At 41.3% G+C, this 26,562-nt stretch overlaps 1 protein-coding gene across 1 annotated transcript in view; it reads left to right on the top strand.

Annotated features, from left to right (window-relative positions):
- The window catches only part of LOC121847556 (caspase-6-like), a 44,178-nt gene that overhangs the window by 181 nt on the left and 17,435 nt on the right, over positions 1 to 26,562 (top strand). The gene's annotated exons all lie outside the window — the stretch shown is intronic.

Genomic DNA, 26,562 nt, shown 5'->3' with positions numbered 1-26,562 from the left:
TTCTACTACCGCTATGACATTATTCATTACCGCTACAGGTGACATTCTACCGCTATGACATTATTCATTACCGCTATGACATTCTTCACCGCTACCGGTGACATTCTACTACCGCTATGACATTATTCATTACCGCTACAGGTGACATTCTACTACCGCTATGACATTATTCATTACCGCTACAGGTGACAAGGACATTCTACTACCGCTATGACATTATTCATTACCGCTACAGGTGACATTCTACTACCGCTATGACATTATTCATTACCGCTACTAGGACATTATTCATTACCGCTACAGGTGACAGGGACATTCTACTACCGCTATGACATTATTCATTACCGCTACAGGTGACATTCTACTACCGCTATGACATTATTCATTACCGCTACAGGTGACATTCTACTACCGCTATGACATTATTCATTACCGCTACAGGTGACATTCTACTACCGCTATGACATTCTACTACCTACTACCGCTATGACATTATTCATTACCGCTACAGGTGACATTCTACTACCGCTATGACATTATTCATTACCGCTACAGGTGACATTCTACTACCGCTATGACATTATTCATTACCGCTACAGGTGACATTCTACTACCGCTATGACATTATTCATTACCGCTACAGGTGACAAGGACATTCTACTACCGCTATGACATTATTCATTACCGCTACAGGTGACATTCTACTACCGCTATGACATTATTCATTACCGCTACAGGTGACATTCTACTACCGCTATGACATTATTCATTACCGCTACAGGTGACATGACATTATTCATTACATTATTCATTACAGGTGACATTCTACTACCGCTATGACATTATTCATTACCGCTACAGGTGACATTCTACTACCGCTATGACATTATTCATTACCGCTACAGGTGACATTCTACTACCGGACATTATTCATTACCGCTACAGGTGACAAGGACATCTATTCTACTACCGCTATGACATTATTCATTACCGCTACAGGTGACATTCTACTACCGCTATGACATTATTCATTACCGCTACAGGTGACATTCTACTACCGCTATGACATTATTCATTACCGCTACAGGTGACATTCTACTACCGCTATGACATTATTCATTACCGCTACAGGTGACATTCTACTACCGCTATGACATTATTCATTACCGCTACAGGTGACATTCTACTACCGCTATGACATTATTCATTACCGCTACAGGTGACATTCTACTACCGCTATTCTTCATTACCTACAGGTGACAAGGACATATGACATTATTCATTACCGCTACAGGTTCATTACCGACAGGTGACATTCTACTACCGCTATGACATTATTCATTACCGCTACAGGTGACATTCTACTACCGCTATGACATTATTCATTACCGCTACAGGTGACATTCTACTACCGCTATGACATTATTCATTACCGCTACAGGTGACATTCTACTACCGCTATGACATTATTCATTACCGCTACAGGTGACAAGGACATTCTACTACCGCTATGACATTATTCATTACCGCTACAGGTGACACTACCGCTATGACATTATTCATTACCGCTACAGGCAGGTTCTACTACCGCTATGACATTATTCATTACCGCTACAGGTGACATTCTACTACCGCTATGACATTATTCATTACCGCTACAGGTGACATTCTACTACCGCTATGACATTATTCATTACCGCTACAGGTGACATTCTACTACCGCTATGACATTATTCATTACCGCTACAGGTGACAAGGACATTCTACTACCGCTATGACATTATTCATTACCGCTACAGGCAAGTGGACATTCTACTACCGCTATGACATTATTCATTACCGCTACAGGTGACAAGGACATTCTACTACCGCTATGACATTATTCATTACCGCTACAGGTGACATTCTAGGACATTCTACTACCGCTATGACATTATTCATTACCGCTACAGGTGACAAGGACATTCTACTACCGCTATGACATTATTCATTACCGCTACAGGTGACATTCTACTACCGCTATGACATTATTCATTACCGCTTTCTACTACCGCTATGACATTATTCATTACCGCTACAGGTGACATTCTACTACCGCTATGACATTATTCATTACCGCTACAGGTGACATTATTCATTACTACAGGTGACAAGGACATTCTACCGCTATGACATTATTCATTACCGCTACTGGTGACATTCTACTACCGCTATGACATTATTCATTACCGCTACTGGTGACATTCTACTACCGCTATGACATTATTCATTACCGCTACAGGTGACATTCTACTACCGCTATGACATTATTCATTACCGCTACAGGTGACAAGGACATTCTACTACCGCTATGACATTATTCATTACCGCTACAGGTGACAAGGACATTCTACTACCGCTATGACATTATTCATTACCGCTACAGGTGACAAGGACATTCTACTACCGCTATGACATTATTCATTACCGCTACAGGTGACATTCTACTACCGCTATGACATTATTCATTACCGCTACAGGTGACAAGGACATTCTACTACCGCTATGACATTATTCATTACCGCTACAGGTGACAAGGACATTCTCCTACCGCTATGACATTATTCATTACCGGACATTCTACTACCGCTATGACATTATTCATTACCGCTACAGGTGACATTCAGGGTGACTGACATTATTCATTACCGGACAGGTGACATTCTACTACCGCTATGACATTATTCATTACCGCTACAGGTGACAAGGACATTCTACTACCGCTATGACATTATTCATTACCGCTACAGGTGACAAGGACATTCTACTACCGCTATGACATTATTCATTACCGCTACAGGTGACAAGGACATTCTACTACCGCTATGACATTATTACCGCATTACCGACATTCTACAGGTGACATTCTACTACAGGTGACATTCTATGACATTATTCATTACCGCTACAGGTGACAAGGACATTCTACTACCGCTATGACATTATTCATTACCGCTACAGGTGACAAGGACATTCTACTACCGCTATGACATTATTCATTACCGCTACAGGTGACAAGGGTGACATTCTACTACCGCTATGACATTATTCATTACCGCTACAGGTGACATTCTACTACCGCTATGACATTATTCATTACCGCTACAGGTGACAAGGACATTCTACTACCGCTATGACATTATTCATTACCGCTACAGGTGACAAGGACATTCTACTACCGCTATGACATTATTCATTACCGCTACAGGTGACATTACCGGACAGGTGACTACTACCGCTATGACATTATTCATTACCGCTGACAGGTGACATTATTCATTACCGCTACAGGTGACATTCTACTACCGCTATGACATTATTCATTACCGCTACAGGTGACATTCTACTACCGCTATGACATTATTCATTACCGCTACAGGTGACATTCTACTACCGCTATGACATTATTCATTACCGCTACAGGTGACATTCTACTACCGCTATGACATTATTCATTACCGCTACAGGCTATGACATTATTCATTACCGACAGGTTCTACTACCGCTATGACATTATTCATTACCGCTACAGGTGACATTCTACTACCGCTATGACATTATTCATTACCGCTACAGGTGACATTCTACTACCGCTATGACATTATTCATTACCGCTACAGGTGACAAGGACATTCTACTACCGCTATGACATTATTCATTACCGCTACAGGTGACAAGGACATTCTACTACCGCTATGACATTATTCATTACCGCTACAGGTGACAAGGACATTCTACTACCGCTATGACATTATTCATTACCGCTACAGGTGACAAGGACATTCTACTACCGCTATGACATTATTCATTACCGCTACAGGTGACAAGGACATTCTACTACCGCTATGACATTATTCATTACCGCTACAGGTGACATTCTACTACCGCTATGACATTATTCATTACCGCTACAGGTGACATTCTACTACCGCTATGACATTATTCATTACCGCTACAGGTGACAAGGACATTCTACTACCGCTATGACATTATTCATTACCGCTGACAGGTGACATTCTACTACCGCTATGACATTATTCATTACCGCTACAGGTGACATTCTACTACCGCTATGACATTATTCATTACCGCTACAGGTGACATTCTACTACCGCTATGACATTATTCATTACCGCTACAGGTGACAAGGACATTCTACTACCGCTATGACATTATTCATTACCGCTACAGGTGACATTCTACTACCGCTATGACATTATTCATTACCTACTACAGGTGACATTATTCATTACCGGGTGACATTCTAGGACATTCTACTACCGCTATGACATTATTCATTACCGCTACAGGTGGACATTCTACTACCGCTATGACATTATTCATTACCGCTACAGGTGACAAGGACATTCTACTACCGCTATGACATTATTCATTACCGCTACAGGTGACATTCTACTACCGCTATGACATTATTCATTACCGCTACAGGTGACATTCTACTACCGCTATGACATTATTCATTACCGCTACAGGTGACAAGGACATTCTACTACCGCTATGACATTATTCATTACCGCTACAGGTGACAAGGACATTCTACTACCGCTATGACATTATTCATTACCGCTACAGGTGACAAGGACATTCTACTACCGCTATGACATTATTCATTACCGCTACAGGTGACATTATTCATTACCGGACATTCTACTACCGCTATGACATTATTCATTACCGCTACAGGTGACATTCTACTACCGCTATGACATTATTCATTACCGCTACAGGTGACATGACATTCTACTACCGCTATGACATTATTCATTACCGCTACAGGTGACAAGGACATTCTACTACCGCTATGACATTATTCATTACCGCTACAGGTGACAAGGACTTCTACTACCGCTATGACATTATTCATTACCGCTACAGGTGACAAGGACATTCTACTACCGCTATGACATTATTCATTACCGCTACAGGTGACATTCTACTACCGCTATGACATTATTCATTACCGCTACAGGTGACATTCTACTACCGCTATGACATTATTCATTACCGCTACAGGTGACATTCTACTACCGCTATGACATTATTCATTACCGCTACAGGTGACATTCTACTACCGCTATGACATTATTCATTACCGCTACAGGTGACAAGGACATTCTACTACCGCTATGACATTATTCATTACCGCTACAGGTGACAAGACATTCTACTACCGCTATGACATTATTCATTACCGCTACAGGTGACAATTACCGCTACAGGTGACAAGGACATTCTACTACCGCATTACCGCTACAGGTGACATTCTACTTATGACATTATTCATTACCGCTACAGGTGACAAGGACATTCTACTACCGCTATGACATTATTCATTACCGCTACTACAGGTGACAGGACATTCTACTACCGCTATGACATTATTCATTACCGCTACAGGTGACATTCTACTACCGCTATGACATTATTCATTACCGCTACAGGTGACAAGGACATTCTACTACCGCTATGACATTATTCATTACCGCTACAGGTGACAAGGACATTCTACTACCGCTATGACATTATTCATTACCGCTACAGGTGACAAGGACATTCTACTACCGCTATGACATTATTCATTACCGCTACAGGTGACAAGGACATTCTACTACCGCTATGACATTATTCATTACCGCTACAGGTGACAAGGACATTCTACTACCGCTATGACATTATTCATTACTACAGGTGACAAGGACATTCTACTACCGCTATGACATTATTCATTACCGCTACAGGTGACAAGGACAAGGACATTCTACTTGACATTATTCATTACCGCTACAGGTGACAAGGACATTCTACTACCGCTATGACATTATTCATTACCGCTACAGGTGACAAGGACATTCTACTACCGCTATGACATTATTCATTACCGCTACAGGCGACAAGGACATTCTACTACCGCTATGACATTATTCATTACCGCTACAGGTGACAAGGACATTCTACTACCGCTATGACATTATTCATTACCGCTACAGGTGACATTCTACTACCGCTATGACATTATTCATTACCGCTACAGGTGACATTCTACTACCGCTATGACATTATTCATTACCGCTACAGGTGACAAGGACATTCTACTACCGCTATGACATTATTCATTACCGCTACAGGTGACAAGGACATTATTCATTCTACTACCGCTATGACATTATTCATTACCGCTACAGGTGACAAGGACATTCTACTACCGCTATGACATTATTCATTACCGCTACAGGTGACAAGGACATTCTACTACCGCTATGACATTATTCATTACCGCTACAGGTGACAAGGACATTCTACTACCGCTATGACATTATTCATTACCGCTACAGGTGACAAGGACATTCTACTACCGCTATGACATTATTCATTACCGCTACAGGTGACAAGGTGACATTCTACTACCGCTATGACATTATTCATTACCGCTACAGGTGACAAGGACATTCTACTACCGCTATGACATTATTCATTACCGCTACAGGTGACAAGGACATTCTACTACCGCTATGACATTATTCATTACCGCTACAGGTGACATTCTACTACCGCTATGACATTATTCATTACCGCTACAGGTGACAAGGACATTCTACTACCGCTATGACATTATTCATTACCGCTACAGGTGACACTACCGGACATTCTACTACCGCTATGACATTATTCATTACCGCTACAGGTGACATTCTACTACCGCTATGACATTATTCATTACCGCTACAGGTGACATTCTACTACCGCTATGACATTATTCATTACCGCTACAGGTGACAAGGACATTCTACTACCGCTATGACATTATTCATTACCGCTACAGGTGACATTCTACTACCGCTATGACATTATTCATTACCGCTACAGGTTTCTACTACCATTATGACATTATTCATTACCGCTACAGGTGACATTCTACTACCGCTATGACATTATTCATTACCGCTACAGGTGACATTCTACTACCGCTATGACATTATTCATTACCGCTACAGGTTCTACTACCGCTATGACATTATTCATTACCGCTACAGGTGACATTCTACTACCGCTATGACATTATTCATTACCGCTACAGGTGACAAGGACATTCTACTACCGCTATGACATTATTCATTACCGCTACAGGTGACATTCTACTACCGCTATGACATTATTCATTACCGCTACAGGTGACATTCTACTACCGCTATGACATTATTCATTACCGCTACAGGTGACATTCTACTACCGCTATGACATTATTCATTACCGCTTGACATTCTACTACCGCTATGACAGGTGACATTCTACTACCGCTATGACATTATTCATTACCGCTACAGGTGACAAGGACATTCTACTACCGCTATGACATTATTCATTACCGCTACAGGTGACATTCTACTACCGCTATGACATTATTCATTACCGCTACAGGTGACCGCTAAGGTGACATTCTACTACCGCTATGACATTATTCATTACCGCTACTGGTGACATTCTACTACCGCTATGACATTATTCATTACCGCTACAGGTGACATTCTACTACCGCTATGACATTATTCATTACCGCTACAGGTGACAAGGATATTCTACTACCGCTATGACATTATTCATTACCGCTACAGGCGACAAGGACCTCTACTACCGCTATGACATTATTCATTACCGCTACAGGTGACAAGGACATTCTACTACCGCTATGACATTATTCATTACCGCTACAGGTGACAAGGACATTCTACTACCGCTATGACATTATTCATTACCGCTACAGGTGACAAGGACATTCTACTACCGCTATGACATTATTCATTACCGCTACAGGTGACAAGGACATTCTACTTGACATTATTCATTACTGCTACAGGTGACAAGGACATTCTACTTGACATTATTCATTACCGCTACAGGTGACATTCTACTACCGCTATGACATTATTCATTACCAAGCTACAGGTGACAAGGACATTCTACTACCGCTATGACATTATTCATTACCGCTACAGGTGACATTCTACTACCGCTATGACATTATTCATTACCGCTACAGGTGACATTCTACTACCGCTATGACATTATTCATTACCGCTACAGGTGACATTCTACTACCGCTATGACATTATTCATTACCGCTACAGGTGACAAGGACATTCTACTACCGCTATGACATTATTCATTACCGCTACAGGTGACAAGGACATTCTACTACCGCTATGACATTATTCATTACCGCTACAGGTGACAAGGACATTCTACTACCGCTATGACATTATTCATTACCGCTACAGGTGACATTCTACTACCGCTATGACATTATTCATTACTACCGCTACAGGTGACATTCTACTACCGCTATGACATTATTCATTACCGCTACAGGTGACAAGGACATTCTACTACCGCTATGACATTATTCATTACCGCTACAGGTGACAAGGACATTCTACTACCGCTATGACATTATTCATTACCGCTACAGGTGACAAGGACATTCTACTACCGCTATGACATTATTCATTACCGCTACAGGTGACAAGGACATTCTACTACCGCTATGACATTATTCATTACCAGCTGACAGGTGACATTCATTACCGGACATTCTACTACCGCTATGACATTATTCATTACCGCTACAGGTGACAAGGTGACATTCTACTACCGCTATGACATTATTCATTACCGCTACAGGTGACAAGGACATTCTACTACCGCTATGACATTATTCATTACCGCTACAGGTGACAAGGACATTCTACTACCGCTATGACATTATTCATTACCGCTACAGGTGACAAGGACATTCTACTACCGCTATGACATTATTCATTACCGCTACAGGTGACATTCTACTACCGCTATGACATTATTCATTACCGCTACAGGTGACAAGGACATTCTACTACCGCTATGACATTATTCATTACCGCTACAGGTGACAAGGACATTCTACTACCGCTATGACATTATTCATTACCGCTACAGGTGACAAGGACATTCTACTACCGCTATGACATTATTCATTACCGCTACAGGTGACAACATTCTACTACCGCTATGACATTCTACTACCGCTATGACATTATTCATTACCGCTACAGGTGACAACTACCGCTATGACATTCTACTACCTACTATGACATTATTCATTACCGCTACAGGTGACATTCTACTACCGCTATGACATTATTCATTACCGCTACAGGTGACATTCTACTACCGCTATGACATTATTCATTACCGCTACAGGTGACATTCTACTACCGCTATGACATTATTCATTACCGCTACAGGTGACATTCTACTACCGCTATGACATTATTCATTACCGCTACAGGTGACATTCTACTTATTTATTCATTACCGCTACAGGTGACATTCTACTACCGCTATGACATTATTCATTACCGCTACAGGTGACAAGGACATTCTACTACCGCTATGACATTATTCATTACCGCTACAGGTGACAAGGACATTCTACTACCGCTATGACATTATTCATTACCGCTACAGGTGACAAGGACATTCTACTACCGCTATGACATTATTCATTACCGCTACAGGTGACAAGGACATTCTACTACCGCTATGACATTATTCATTACCGCTACAGGTGACAAGGACATTCTACTACCGCTATGACATTATTCATTACCGCTACAGGTGACATTCTACTACCGCTATGACATTATTCATTACCGCTACAGGTGACATTCTACTACCGCTATGACATTATTCATTACCGCTACAGGTGACATTCTACTACCGCTATGACATTATTCATTACCGCTACAGGTGGTGACAAGGACATTCTACTACCGCTATGACATTATTCATTACCGCTACAGGTGACATTCTACTACCGCTATGACATTATTCATTACCGCTACAGGTGACATTCTACTACCGCTATGACATTATTCATTACCGCTACAGGTGACATTCTACTACCGCTATGACATTATTCATTACCGCTACAGGTGACAACTACCGGACATTCTACTACCGCTATGACATTATTCATTACCGCTACAGGTGACATTCTACTACCGCTATGACATTATTCATTACCGCTACAGGTGACAAGGACATTCTACTACCGCTATGACATTATTCATTACCGCTACAGGTGACAAGACATTCTACTACCGCTATGACATTATTCATTACCGCTACAGGTGACAAGGACATTCTACTACCGCTATGACATTATTCATTACCGCTACAGGTGACATTCTACTACCGCTATGACATTATTCATTACCGCTACAGGTGACAAGGACATCTACTACCGCTATGACATTATTCATTACCGCTACAGGTGACATTCTACTACCGCTATGACATTATTCATTACTACAGGTGACATTCTACTACCGCTATGACATTATTCATTACCGCTACAGGTGACAAGGACATTCTACTACCGCTATGACATTATTCATTACCGCTACAGGTGACATTCTACTACCGCTATGACATTATTCATTACCGCTACAGGTGCTATGACATTATTCATTACCGCTACAGGTGACATTCTACTACCGCTATGACATTATTCATTACCGCTACAGGTGACAAGGACATTCTACTACCGCTATGACATTATTCATTACCGCTACAGGTGACAAGGACATTCTACTACCGCTATGACATTATTCATTACCGCTACAGGTGACATTCTACTACCGCTATGACATTATTCATTACCGCTACAGGTGACAAGGACATTCTACTACCGCTATGACATTATTCATTACCGCTACAGGTGACAAGGACATTCTACTACCGCTATGACATTATTCATTACCGCTACAGGTGACAAGGACATTCTACTACCGCTATGACATTATTCATTACCGCTACAGGTGACATTCTACTACCGCTATGACATTATTCATTACCGCTACAGGTGACAAGGACATTCTACTACCGCTATGACATTATTCATTACCGCTACAGGTGACAAGGACATTCTACTACCGCTATGACATTATTCATTACCGCTACAGGTGACAACTACCGCTATGGACAGGTTCTACTACCGCTATGACATTATTCATTACCGCTACAGGTGACATTATTCTTACTACAGGTGACAAGGACATTCTACTACCGCTATGACATTATTCATTACCGCTACAGGTGACAAGGACATTCTACTACCGCTACATGACATTATTCATTACCGCTACAGGTGACATTCTACTACCGCTATGACATTATTCATTACCGCTACAGGTGACATTCTACATTATTCATTACCGCTACAGGTGACATTATTCATTACATTACGCTACAGGTGACATTCTACTACCGCTATGACATTATTCATTACCGCTACAGGTGACATTCTACTACCGCTATGACATTATTCATTACCGCTACAGGTGACATTCTACTACCGCTATGACATTATTCATTACCGCTACAGGTGACATTCTACTACCGCTATGACATTATTCATTACCGCTACAGGTGACAAGGACATTCTACTACCGCTATGACATTATTCATTACCGCTACAGGTGACAAGGACATTCTACTACCGCTATGACATTATTCATTACCGCTACAGGTGACAAGGACATTCTACTACCGCTATGACATTATTCATTACCGCTACAGGTGACATTCTACTACCGCTATGACATTATTCATTACCGCTACAGGTAACAAGGACATTCTACTACCGCTATGACATTATTCATTACCGCTACAGGTGACATTCTACTACCGCTATGACATTATTCATTACCGCTACAGGCGACATTCTACTACCGCTATGACATTATTCATTACCGCTACAGGTGACAAGGACATTCTACTACCGCTATGACATTATTCATTACCGCTACAGGTGACATTCTACTACCGCTATGACATTATTCATTACCGCTACAGGTGACATTCTACTACCGCTATGACATTATTCATTACCGCTACAGGTGACATTCTACTACCGCTATGACATTATTCATTACCGCTACAGGTGACAAGGACATTCTACTACCGCTATGACATTATTCATTACCGCTACAGGTGACATTCTACTACCGCTATGACATTATTCATTACCGCTACAGGTGACATTCTACTACCGCTATGACATTATTCATTACCGCTACAGGTGACATTCTACTACCGCTATGACATTATTCATTACCGCTACAGGTGACATTCTACTACCGCTATGACATTATTCATTACCGCTACAGGTGACATTCTACTACCGCTATGACATTATTCATTACCGCTACAGGTGACATTCTACTACCGCTATGACATTATTCATTACCGCTACAGGTGACATTCTACTACCGCTATGACATTATTCATTACCGCTACAGGTGACATTCTACTACCGCTATGACATTATTCATTACCGCTACAGGTGACATTCTACTACCGCTATGACATTATTCATTACCGCTACAGGTGACATTCTACTACCGCTATGACATTATTCATTACCGCTACAGGTGACATTCTACTACCGCTATGACATTATTCATTACCGCTACAGGTGACATTCTACTACCGCTATGACATTATTCATTACCGCTACAGGTGACAAGGACATTCTACTACCGCTATGACATTATTCATTACCGCTACAGGTGACATTCTACTACCGCTATGACATTATTCATTACCGCTACAGGTGACAAGGACATTATTCATTACCGCTACAGGTGACATTCTACTACCGCTATGACATTATTCATTACCGCTACAGGTGACATTCTACTACCGCTATGACATTATTCATTACCGCTACAGGTGACATTCTACTACCGCTATGACATTATTCATTACCGCTACAGGTGACATTCTACTACCGCTATGACATTATTCATTACCGCTACAGGTGACAAGGACATTCTACTACCGCTATGACATTATTCATTACCGCTACAGGTGACATTCTACTACCGCTATGACATTATTCATTACCGCTACAGGTGACATTCTACTACCGCTATGACATTATTCATTACCGCTACAGGTGACATTCTACTACCGCTATGACATTATTCATTACCGCTACAGGTGACAAGGACATTCTACTACCGCTATGACATTATTCATTACCGCTATTCATTGACAAGGACATTCTACTACCGCTATGACATTATTCATTACCGCTACAGGTGACAAGGACATTCTACTACCGCTATGACATTATTCATTACCGCTACAGGTGACATTCTACTACCGCTATGACATTATTCATTACCGCTACAGGTGACATTATTCATTATTCTACTACCGCTATGACATTATTCATTACCGCTACAGGTGACAAGGACATTCTACTACCGCTATGACATTATTCATTACCGCTACAGGTGACACTAGGACATTCTACTACCGCTACTACCGACATTATTCATTACCGCTACAGGTGACAAGGACATTCTACTACCGCTATGACATTATTCATTACCGCTACAGGTGACAAGGACATTCTACTACCGCTATGACATTATTCATTACCGCTACAGGTGACATTCTACTACCGCTATGACATTATTCATTACCGCTACAGGTGACAAGGACATTACTACCGCTATGACTTATTCTACTACTACCGCTATGACATTATTCATTACCGCTACAGGTGACAAGGACATTCTACTACCGCTATGACATTATTCATTACCGCTACAGGTGACAAGGACATTCTACTACCGCTATGACATTATTCATTACCGCTACAGGTGACATTCTACTACCGCTATGACATTATTCATTACCGCTACAGGTGACAATGGTGACATTCTACTACCGCTATGACATTATTCATTACCGCTACAGGTGACACTACCGCTATGACATTCTACTACCATTCTACTACCGCTATGACATTATTCATTACCGCTACAGGTGACAAGGACATTCTACTACCGCTATGACATTATTCATTACCGCTACAGGTGACATTCTACTACCGCTATGACATTATTCATTACCGCTACAGGTGACATTCTACTACCGCTATGACATTATTCATTACCGCTACAGGTGACATTCTACTACCGCTATGACATTATTCATTACCGCTACAGGTGACATTCTACTACCGCTATGACATTATTCATTACCGCTACAGGTGACATTCTACTACCGCTATGACATTATTCATTACCGCTACAGGTGACATTCTACTACCGCTATGACATTATTCATTACCGCTACAGGTGACATTCTACTACCGCTATGACATTATTCATTACCGCTACAGGTGACAAGGACATTCTACTACCGCTATGACATTATTCATTACCGCTACAGGTGACATTCTACTACCGCTATGACATTATTCATTACCGCTACAGGTGACAAGGACATTCTACTACCGCTATGACATTATTCATTACCGCTACAGGCGACAAGGACATTCTACTACCGCTATGACATTATTCATTACCGCTACAGGTGACAAGGACATTCTACTACCGCTATGACATTATTCATTACCGCTACAGGTGACATTCTACTACATTATTCATTACCGCTATGACATTATTCATTACCGCTACAGGTGACATTCTACTACCGCTATGACATTATTCATTACCGCTACAGGTGACAAGGACATTCTACTACCGCTATGACATTATTCATTACCGCTACAGGTGACATTCTACTACCGCTATGACATTATTCATTACCGCTACAGGTGACATTCTACTACCGCTATGACATTATTCATTACCGCTACAGGTGACATTCTACTGACATTCTACTACCGCTATGACATTATTCATTACCGCTACAGGTGACAAGGACATTCTACTACCGCTATGACATTATTCATTACCGCTACAGGTGACATTCTACTACCGCTATGACATTATTCATTACCGCTACAGGTGACATTCTACTACCGCTATGACATTATTCATTACCGCTACAGGTGACATTCTACTACCGCTATGACATTATTCATTACCGGTGACTTCTACTAGGTGACATTCTACTACCGCTATGACATTATTCATTACCGCTACAGGTGACATTCTACTACCGCTATGACATTATTCATTACCGCTACAGGTGACATTCTACTACCGCTATGACATTATTCATTACCGCTACAGGTGACATTCTACTATTCATTATTCATTACCGCTACAGGTGACATTCTACTACCGCTATGACATTATTCATTACCGCTACAGGTGACATTCTACTACCGCTATGACATTATTCATTACCGCTACAGGTGACATTTCTACTACCGCTATGACATTATTCATTACCGTACAGCTACAGGTGACATTCTACTACCGCTATGACATTATTCATTACCGCTACAGGTGACATTCTACTACCGCTATGACATTATTCATTACCGCTACAGGTGACATTCTACTACCGCTATGACATTATTCATTACCGCTACAGGTGACATTCTACTACCGCTATGACATTATTCATTACCGCTACAGGTGACATTCTACTACCGCTATGACATTATTCATTACCGCTACAGGTGACATTCTACTACCGCTATGACATTATTCATTACCGCTACAGGTGACATTCTACTACCGCTATGACATTATTCATTACCGCTACAGGTGACAACAGGTGACATTCTACTACCGCTATGACATTATTCATTACCGCTACAGGTGACAAGGACATTCTACTACCGATGACATTATTCATTACCGCTACAGGTGACATTCTACTACCGCTATGACATTATTCATTACCGCTACAGGTGACAAGGACATTCTACTACCGCTATGACATTATTCATTACCGCTACAGGTGACATTCTACTACCGCATTATTCATACTGACATTATTCATTACCGCTACAGGTGACATTCTACTACCGCTATGACATTATTCATTACTACAGGTGACATTCTACAGGTGACATTCATTACCGCTACAGGTGACATTCTACTACCGCTATGACATTATTCATTACCGCTACAGGTGACATTCTACTACCGCTATGACATTATTCATTACCGCTTCTACAGGTGACAAGGACATTCTACTACCGCTATGACATTATTCATTACCGCTACAGGTGACAAGGACATTCTACTACCGCTATGACATTATTCATTACCGCTACAGGTGGTGACATTCTACTACCGCTATGACATTATTCATTACCAGCTGACAGGTGACATTCTACTACCGCTATGACATTATTCATTACCGCTACAGGTGACAAGGACATTCTACTACCGCTATGACATTATTCATTACCGCTACAGGTGACAAGGACATTCTACTACCGCTATGACATTATTCATTACCGCTACAGGTGACAAGGACATTCTACTACCGCTATGACATTATTCATTACCGCTACAGGTGACATTCTACTACCGCTATGACATTATTCATTACCGCTACAGGTGACTAAGGGTGACATTCTACTACCGCTATGACATTATTCATTACCGCTACAGGTGACAAGGACATTCTACTACCGCTATGACATTATTCATTACCGCTACAGGTGATGACATTATTCATTACCGCTACAGGTGACATTCTACTACCGCTATGACATTATTCATTACCGCTACAGGTGACAAGGACATTCTACTACCGCTATGACATTATTCATTACCGCTACAGGTGACAAGGACATTCTACTACCGCTATGACATTATTCATTACCGCTACAGGTGACATTCTACTACCGCTATGACATTATTCATTACCGCTACAGGTGACATTCTACTACCGCTATGACATTATTCATTACCGCTACAGGTGACAAGGACATTCTACTACCGCTATGACATTATTCATTACCGCTACAGGTGACATTCTACTACCGCTATGACATTATTCATTACCGCTACAGGTGACATTCTACTACCGCTATGACATTATTCATTACCGCTACAGGTGACATTCTACTACCGCTATGACATTATTCATTACCGCTACAGGTGACAAGGACATTCTACTACCGCTATGACATTATTCATTACCGCTACAGGTGACATTCTACTACCGCTATGACATTATTCATTACCGCTACAGGTGACATTCTACTACCGCTATGACATTATTCATTACCGCTACAGGTGACATTCTACTACCGCTATGACATTATTCATTACCGCTACAGGTGACATTCTACTACCGCTATGACATTATTCATTACCGCTACAGGTGACATTCTACTACCGCTATGACATTATTCATTACCGCTACAGGTGACATTCTACTACCGCTATGACATTATTCATTACCGCTACAGGTGACATTCTACTACCGCTATGACATTATTCATTACCGCTACAGGTGACATTCTACTACCGCTATGACATTATTCATTACCGCTACAGGTGACATTCTACTACCGCTATGACATTATTCATTACCGCTACAGGTGACATTCTACTACCGCTATGACATTATTCATTACCGCTACAGGTGGACATTCTACTACCGCTATGACATTATTCATTACCGCTACAGGTGACATTCTACTACCGCTATGACATTATTCATTACCGCTACAGGTGACATTCTACTACCGCTATGACATTATTCATTACCGCTACAGGTGACATTCTTCATACTACCGCTATGACATTATTCATTACCGCTACAGGTGACATTCTACTACCGCTATGACATTATTCATTACCGCTACAGGTGACATTCTACTACCGCTATGACATTATTCATTACCGCTACAGGTGACATTCTACTACCGCTATGACATTATTCATTACCGCTACAGGTGACAAGGACATTCTACTACCGCTATGACATTATTCATTACCGCTACAGGTGACAAGGACATTCTACTACCGCTATGACATTATTCATTACCGCTACAGGTGACAAGGATTCATTCTACTACCGCTATGACATTATTCATTACCGCTACAGGTGACATTCTACTACCGCTATGACATTATTCATTACCGCTACAGGTGACAAGGACATTCTACTACCGCTATGACATTATTCATTACCGCTACAGGTGACAAGGACATTCTACTACCGCTATGACATTATTCATTACCGCTACAGGTGACAAGGACATTCTACTACCGCTATGACATTATTCATTACCGCTACAGGTGACAACTACCGCTATGACATTATTCATTACCGCTACATTCTACTACCGCTATGACATTATTCATTACCGCTACAGGTGACATTCTACTACCGGACATTATTCTTACTACCGCTATGACATTATTCATTACCGCTACAGGTGACAAGGACATTCTACTACCGCTATGACATTATTCATTACCGCTACAGGTGACATTCTACTACCGCTATGACATTATTCATTACCGCTACAGGTGACAAGGACATTCTACTACCGCTATGACATTATTCATTACCGCTACAGGTGACAAGGACATTCTACTACCGCTATGACATTATTCATTACCGCTACAGGTGACATTCTACTACCGCTAGGTGACAGGACATTCTACTACCGCTATGACATTATTCATTACCGCTACAGGTGACATTCTACTACCGCTATGACATTATTCATTACCGCTACAGGTGACATTCTACTACCGGACATTATTCTACTACCAAGCTATGACATTATTCATTACCGCTACAGGTGACAAGGACATTCTACTACCGCTATGACATTATTCATTACCGCTACAGGTGACAACTACCGGACATTCTACTACCGCTATGACATTATTCATTACCGCTACAGGTGACATTCTACTACCGCTATGACATTATTCATTACCGCTACAGGTGACAAGGACATTCTACTACCGCTATGACATTATTCATTACCGCTACAGGTGACATTCTACTACCGCTATGACATTATTCATTACCGCTACAGGTGACATTCTACTACCGCTATGACATTATTCATTACCGCTACAGGTGACAAGGACATTCTACTACCGCTATGACATTATTCATTACCGCTACAGGTGACATTCTACTACAGCTATGACATTATTCATTACCGCTACAGGTGACAAGGACATTCTACTACCGCTATGACATTATTCATTACCGCTACAGGTGACATTCTACTACCGCTATGACATTATTCATTACCGCTACAGGTGACAAGGACATTCTACTACCGCTATGACATTATTCATTACCGCTACAGGTGACAAGGACATTCTACTACCGCTATGACATTATTCATTACCGCTACAGGTGACAAGGACATTCTACTACCGCTATGACATTATTCATTACCGCTACAGGTGACATTCTACTACCGCTATGACATTATTCATTACCGCTACAGGTGACATTCTACTACCGCTATGACATTATTCATTATTCCGCTACAGGTGACATTCTACTACCGGACATTCTACTACCGCTATGACATTATTCATTACCGCTACAGGTGACATTCTACTACCGCTATGACATTATTCATTACCGCTACAGGTGACATTCTACTACCGCTATGACATTATTCATTACCGCTACAGGTGACATTCTACTACCGCTATGACATTATTCATTACCGCTACAGGTGACAAGGACATTCTACTACCGCTATGACATTATTCATTACCGCTACAGGTGACATTCTACTACCGCTATGACATTATTCATTACCGCTACAGGTGACATTCTACTACCGCTATGACATTATTCATTACCGCTACAGGTGACATTCTACTACCGCTATGACATTATTCATTACCGCTACAGGTGACATTCTACTACCGCTATGACATTATTCATTACCGCAGGTACAGGTGACATTCTACTACCGCTATGACATTATTCATTACCGCTACAGGTGACATTCTACTACCGCTATGACATTATTCATTACCGCTACAGGTGACATTCTACTACCGCTATGACATTATTCATTACCGCTACAGGTGACATTCTACTACCGCTATGACATTATTCATTACCGCTACAGGTGACATTCTACTACCGCTATGACATTATTCATTACCGCTACAGGTGACATTCTACTACCGCTATGACATTATTCATTACCGCTACAGGTGACATTCTACTACCGCTATGACATTATTCATTACCGCTACAGGTGACATTCTACTACCGCTATGACATTATTCATTACCGCTACAGGTGACATTCTACTACCGCTATGACATTATTCATTACCGCTACAGGTGACATTCTACTACCGCTATGACATTATTCATTACCGCTACAGGTGACATTCTACTACCGCTATGACATTATTCATTACCGCTACAGGTGACATTCTACTACCGCTATGACATTATTCATTACCGCTACAGGTGACATTCTACTACCGCTATGACATTATTCATTACCGCTACAGGTGACATTCTACTACCGCTATGACATTATTCATTACCGCTACAGGTGACATTCTACTACCGCTATGACATTATTCATTACCGCTACAGGTGACAAGGACATTCTACTACCGCTATGACATTATTCATTACCGCTACAGGTGACAAGGACATTCTACTACCGCTATGACATTATTCATTACCGCTACAGGTGACAAGGACATTCTACTACCGCTATGACATTATTCATTACCGCTACAGGTGACAACTACCGCTATGACATTATTCTTACTACCAGGTGACTTCTATGACATTATTCATTACCGCTACAGGTGACATTCTACTACCGCTATGACATTATTCATTACCGCTACAGGTGACATTCTACTACCGCTATGACATTATTCATTACCGCTACAGGTGACAAGGACATTCTACTACCGCTATGACATTATTCATTACCGCTACAGGTGACATTCTACTACCGCTATGACATTATTCATTACCGCTACAGGTGACATTCTACTACCGCTATGACATTATTCATTACCGCTACAGGTGACATTCTACTACCGCTATGACATTATTCATTACCGCTACAGGTGACAACTACCGCTATGACATTATTCTTACCGCTACTACATTCTACTACCGCTATGACATTATTCATTACCGCTACAGGTGACATTTCTACTACCGCTATGACATTATTCATTACCGCTACGGTGACAAGGACATTCTACTACCGCTATGACATTATTCATTACCGCTACAGGTGACATTCTACTACCGCTATGACATTATTCATTACCGCTACAGGTGACATTCTACTACCGCTATGACATTATTCATTACCGCTACAGGTGACAATGACATTCTACTACCGCTATGACATTATTCATTACCGCTACAGGTGACAAGGACATTCTACTACCGCTATGACATTATTCATTACCGCTACAGGTGACATTCTACTACCGCTATGACATTATTCATTACCGCTACAGGTGACATTCTACTACCGCTATGACATTATTCATTACCGCTACAGGTGACAAGGACATTCTACTACCGCTATGACATTATTCATTACAGGTGACAAGGACATTCTACTACGCTACAGGTGGTGACATTCTACTACCGCTATGACATTATTCATTACCGCTACAGGTGACATTCTACTACCGCTATGACATTCTACTACCGCTATGACATTATTCATTACCGCTACAGGTGACAAGGACATTCTACTACCGCTATGACATTATTCATTACCGCTTCTACAGGTGACAAGGACATTCTACTACCGCTATGACATTATTCATTACCGCTACAGGTGACATTCTACTACCGCTATGACATTATTCATTACCGCTACAGGTGACATTCTACTACCGCTATGACATTATTCATTACCGCTACAGGTGACAAGGACATTCTACTACCGCTATGACATTATTCATTACCGCTTCTACAGGTGACATTATTCATTACCGGGTGACATTCTACTACCGCTATGACATTATTCATTACCTACAGGTGACAGGTTCTACTACCGACATTCTACTACCGCTATGACATTATTCATTACCGCTACAGGTGACATTCTACTACCGCTATGACATTATTCATTACCGCTACAGGTGACATTCTACTACCGCTATGACATTATTCATTACCGCTACAGGTTTCTACTACCGCTATGACATTATTCATTACCGCTACAGGTGACAACTACCGCTATGACATTCTACTACCGCTATGACATTATTCATTACCGCTACAGGTGACAAGGACATTCTACTACCGCTATGACATTATTCATTACCGCTACAGGTGACAAGGACATTCTACTACCGCTATGACATTATTCATTACCGCTACAGGTGACATTTCTACTACCGCTATGACATTATTCATTACCAGGTGACATTCTACAGGTGACATTATTCATTACCGCTACAGGTGACATTCTACTACCGCTATGACATTATTCATTACCGCTACAGGTGACATTCTACTACCGCTATGACATTATTCATTACCGCTACAGGTGACATTCTACTACCGCTATGACATTATTCATTACCGCTACAGGTGACATTCTACTACCGCTATGACATTATTCATTACCGCTACAGGTGACAGGGACATTCTACTACCGCTATGACATTATTCATTACCGCTACAGGTGACAGGGACATTCTACTACCGCTATGACATTATTCATTACCGCTACAGGTGACAAGGACATTCTACTACCGCTATGACATTATTCATTACCGCTACAGGTGACATTCTACTACCGCTATGACATTATTCATTACCGCTACAGGTGACAAGGACATTCTACTACCGCTATGACATTATTCATTACCGCTACAGGTGACAAGGACATTCTACTACCGCTATGACATTATTCATTACCGCTACAGGTGACAAGGACATTCTACTACCGCTATGACATTATTCATTACCGCTACAGGTGACAAGGACATTCTACTACCGCTATGACATTATTCATTACCGCTACAGGTGACATTCTACTACCGCTATGACATTATTCATTACCGGTACAGGTGACATTCTACTACCGCTATGACATTATTCATTACCGCTACAGGTGACATTCTACTACCGCTATGACATTATTCATTACCGCTACAGGTGACATTATTCATTACCGCTACAGGTGACATTCTACTACCGCTATGACATTATTCATTACCGCTACAGGTGACATTCTACTACCGCTATGACATTATTCATTACCGCTACAGGTGACATTCTACTACCGCTATGACATTATTCATTACCGCTACAGGTGACATTCTACTACCGCTATGACATTATTCATTACCGCTACAGGTGACATTCTACTACCGCTATGACATTATTCATTACCGCTACAGGTGACAAGGACATTCTACTACCGCTATGACATTATTCATTACCGCTACAGGTGACATTCTACTACCGCTATGACATTATTCATTACCGCTACAGGTGACATTCTACTACCACTATGACATTATTCATTACCGCTACAGGTGACATTCTACTACCGCTATGACATTATTCATTACCGCTACAGGTGACATTCTACTACCGCTATGACATTATTCATTACCGCTACAGGTGACATTCTACTACCGCTATGACATTATTCATTACCGCTACAGGTGACATTCTACTACCGCTATGACATTATTCATTACCGCTACAGGTGACATTCTACTACCGCTATGACATTATTCATTACCGCTACAGGTGACATTCTACTACCGCTATGACATTATTCATTACCGCTACAGGTGACATTCTACTACCGCTATGACATTATTCATTACCGCTACAGGTGACATTCTACTACCGCTATGACATTATTCATTACCGCTACAGGTGACATTCTACTACCGCTATGACATTATTCATTACCGCTACAGGTGACATTCTACTACCGCTATGACATTATTCATTACCGCTACAGGTGACATTCTACTACCGCTATGACATTATTCATTACCGCTACAGGTGACATTCTACTACCGCTATGACATTATTCATTACCGCTACAGGTGACATTCTACTACCGCTATGACATTATTCATTACCGCTACAGGTGACAAGGACATTCTACTACCGCTATGACATTATTCATTACCGCTACAGGTGACAAGGACATTCTACTACCGCTATGACATTATTCATTACCGCTACAGGTGACATTCTACTACCGCTATGACATTATTCATTACCGCTACAGGTGACATTCTACTACCGCTATGACATTATTCATTACCGCTACAGGTGACAACTACCGGACATTCTACTTACCGCTATGACATTATTCATTACCGCTACAGGTGACAAGGACATTCTACTACCGCTATGACATTATTCATTACCGCTACAGGTGACAAGGACATTCTACTACCGCTATGACATTATTCATTACCGCTACAGGTGACAAGGACATTCTACTACCGCTATGACATTATTCATTACCGCTACAGGTGACATTCTACTACCGGACATTCTACTACCGCTATGACATTATTCATTACCGCTACAGGTGACATTCTACTACCGCTATGACATTATTCATTACCGCTACAGGTGACAAGGACATTCTACTACCGCTATGACATTATTCATTACCGCTACTGGTGACATTCTACTACCGCTATGACATTATTCATTACCGCTACTGGTGACATTCTACTACCGCTATGACATTATTCATTACCGCTACAGGTGACATTCTACTACCGCTATGACATTATTCATTACCGCTACAGGTGACAAGGACATTCTACTACCGCTATGACATTATTCATTACCGCTACAGGTGACAAGGACATTCTACTACCGCTATGACATTATTCATTACCGCTACAGGTGACAAGGACATTCTACTACCGCTATGACATTATTCATTACCGCTACAGGTGACATTCTACTACCGCTATGACATTATTCATTACCGCTACAGGTGACAAGGACATTCTACTACCGCTATGACATTATTCATTACCGCTACAGGTGACAAGGACATTCTACTACCGCTATGACATTATTCATTACCGCTACAGGTGACAAGGACATTCTACTACCGCTATGACATTATTCATTACCGCTACAGGTGACATTCTACTACCGCTATGACATTATTCATTACCGCTACAGGTGACAAGGACATTCTACTACCGCTATGACATTATTCATTACCGCTACAGGTGACAAGGACATTCTACTACCGCTATGACATTATTCATTACCGCTACAGGTGACATTCTACTACCGCTATGACATTATTCATTACCGCTACAGGTGACAAGGACATTCTACTACCGCTATGACATTATTCATTACCGCTACAGGTGACAAGGACATTCTACTACCGCTATGACATTATTCATTACCGCTACAGGTGACAATTCATTACCGGGTGACATTCTACTACCGCTATGACATTATTCATTACCGCTACAGGTGACAAGGACATTCTACTACCGCTATGACATTATTCATTACCGCTACAGGTGACATTCTACTACCGCTATGACATTATTCATTACCGCTACAGGTGACATTCTACTACCGCTATGACATTATTCATTACCGCTACAGGTGACATTCTACTACCGCTATGACATTATTCATTACCGCTACAGGTGACATTCTACTACCGCTATGACATTATTCATTACCGCTACAGGTGACATTCTACTACCGCTATGACATTATTCATTACCGCTACAGGTGACATTCTACTACCGCTATGACATTATTCATTACCGCTACAGGTGACATTCTACTACCGCTATGACATTATTCATTACCGCTACAGGTGACATTCTACTACCGACATTATTCATTACCGGACATTCTACTACCGCTATGACATTATTCATTACCGCTACAGGTGACAAGGACATTCTACTACCGCTATGACATTATTCATTACCGCTACAGGTGACAAGGACATTCTACTACCGCTATGACATTATTCATTACCGCTACAGGTGACAAGGACATTCTACTACCGCTATGACATTATTCATTACCGCTACAGGTGACATTCTACTACCGCTATGACATTATTCATTACCGCTACAGGTGACAAGGACATTCTACTACCGCTATGACATTATTCATTACCGCTACAGGTGACATTCTACTACCGCTATGACATTATTCATTACCGCTGACAGGACATTATTCATTACCGCTACAGGTGACATTCTACTACCGCTATGACATTATTCATTACCGCTACAGGTGACATTCTACTACCGCTATGACATTATTCATTACCGCTACAGGTGACAAGGACATTCTACTACCGCTATGACATTATTCATTACCGCTACAGGTGACAATTCATTACCGGGTGACATTCTACTACCGCTATGACATTATTCATTACCGCTACAGGTGACAAGGACATTCTACTACCGCTATGACATTATTCATTACCGCTACAGGTGACATTATTCATTACATTCTACTACCGCTATGACATTATTCATTACCGCTACAGGTGACACTACCGCTATGACATGACATTATTCATTACCGACATTCTTCTACTACCGCTATGACATTATTCATTACCGCTACAGGTGACAAGGACATTCTACTACCGCTATGACATTATTCATTACCGCTACAGGTGACATTCTACTACCGCTATGACATTATTCATTACCGCTACAGGTGACAT

This window comes from Oncorhynchus tshawytscha, linkage group LG10, assembly GCF_018296145.1.
Source record: "Oncorhynchus tshawytscha isolate Ot180627B linkage group LG10, Otsh_v2.0, whole genome shotgun sequence".
NCBI classification, from domain to species: domain Eukaryota; kingdom Metazoa; phylum Chordata; class Actinopteri; order Salmoniformes; family Salmonidae; genus Oncorhynchus; species Oncorhynchus tshawytscha.
The sequence above is the reverse complement of the archived record's forward strand: the minus strand, read 5'-3'. Positions and strand labels throughout refer to the sequence as shown.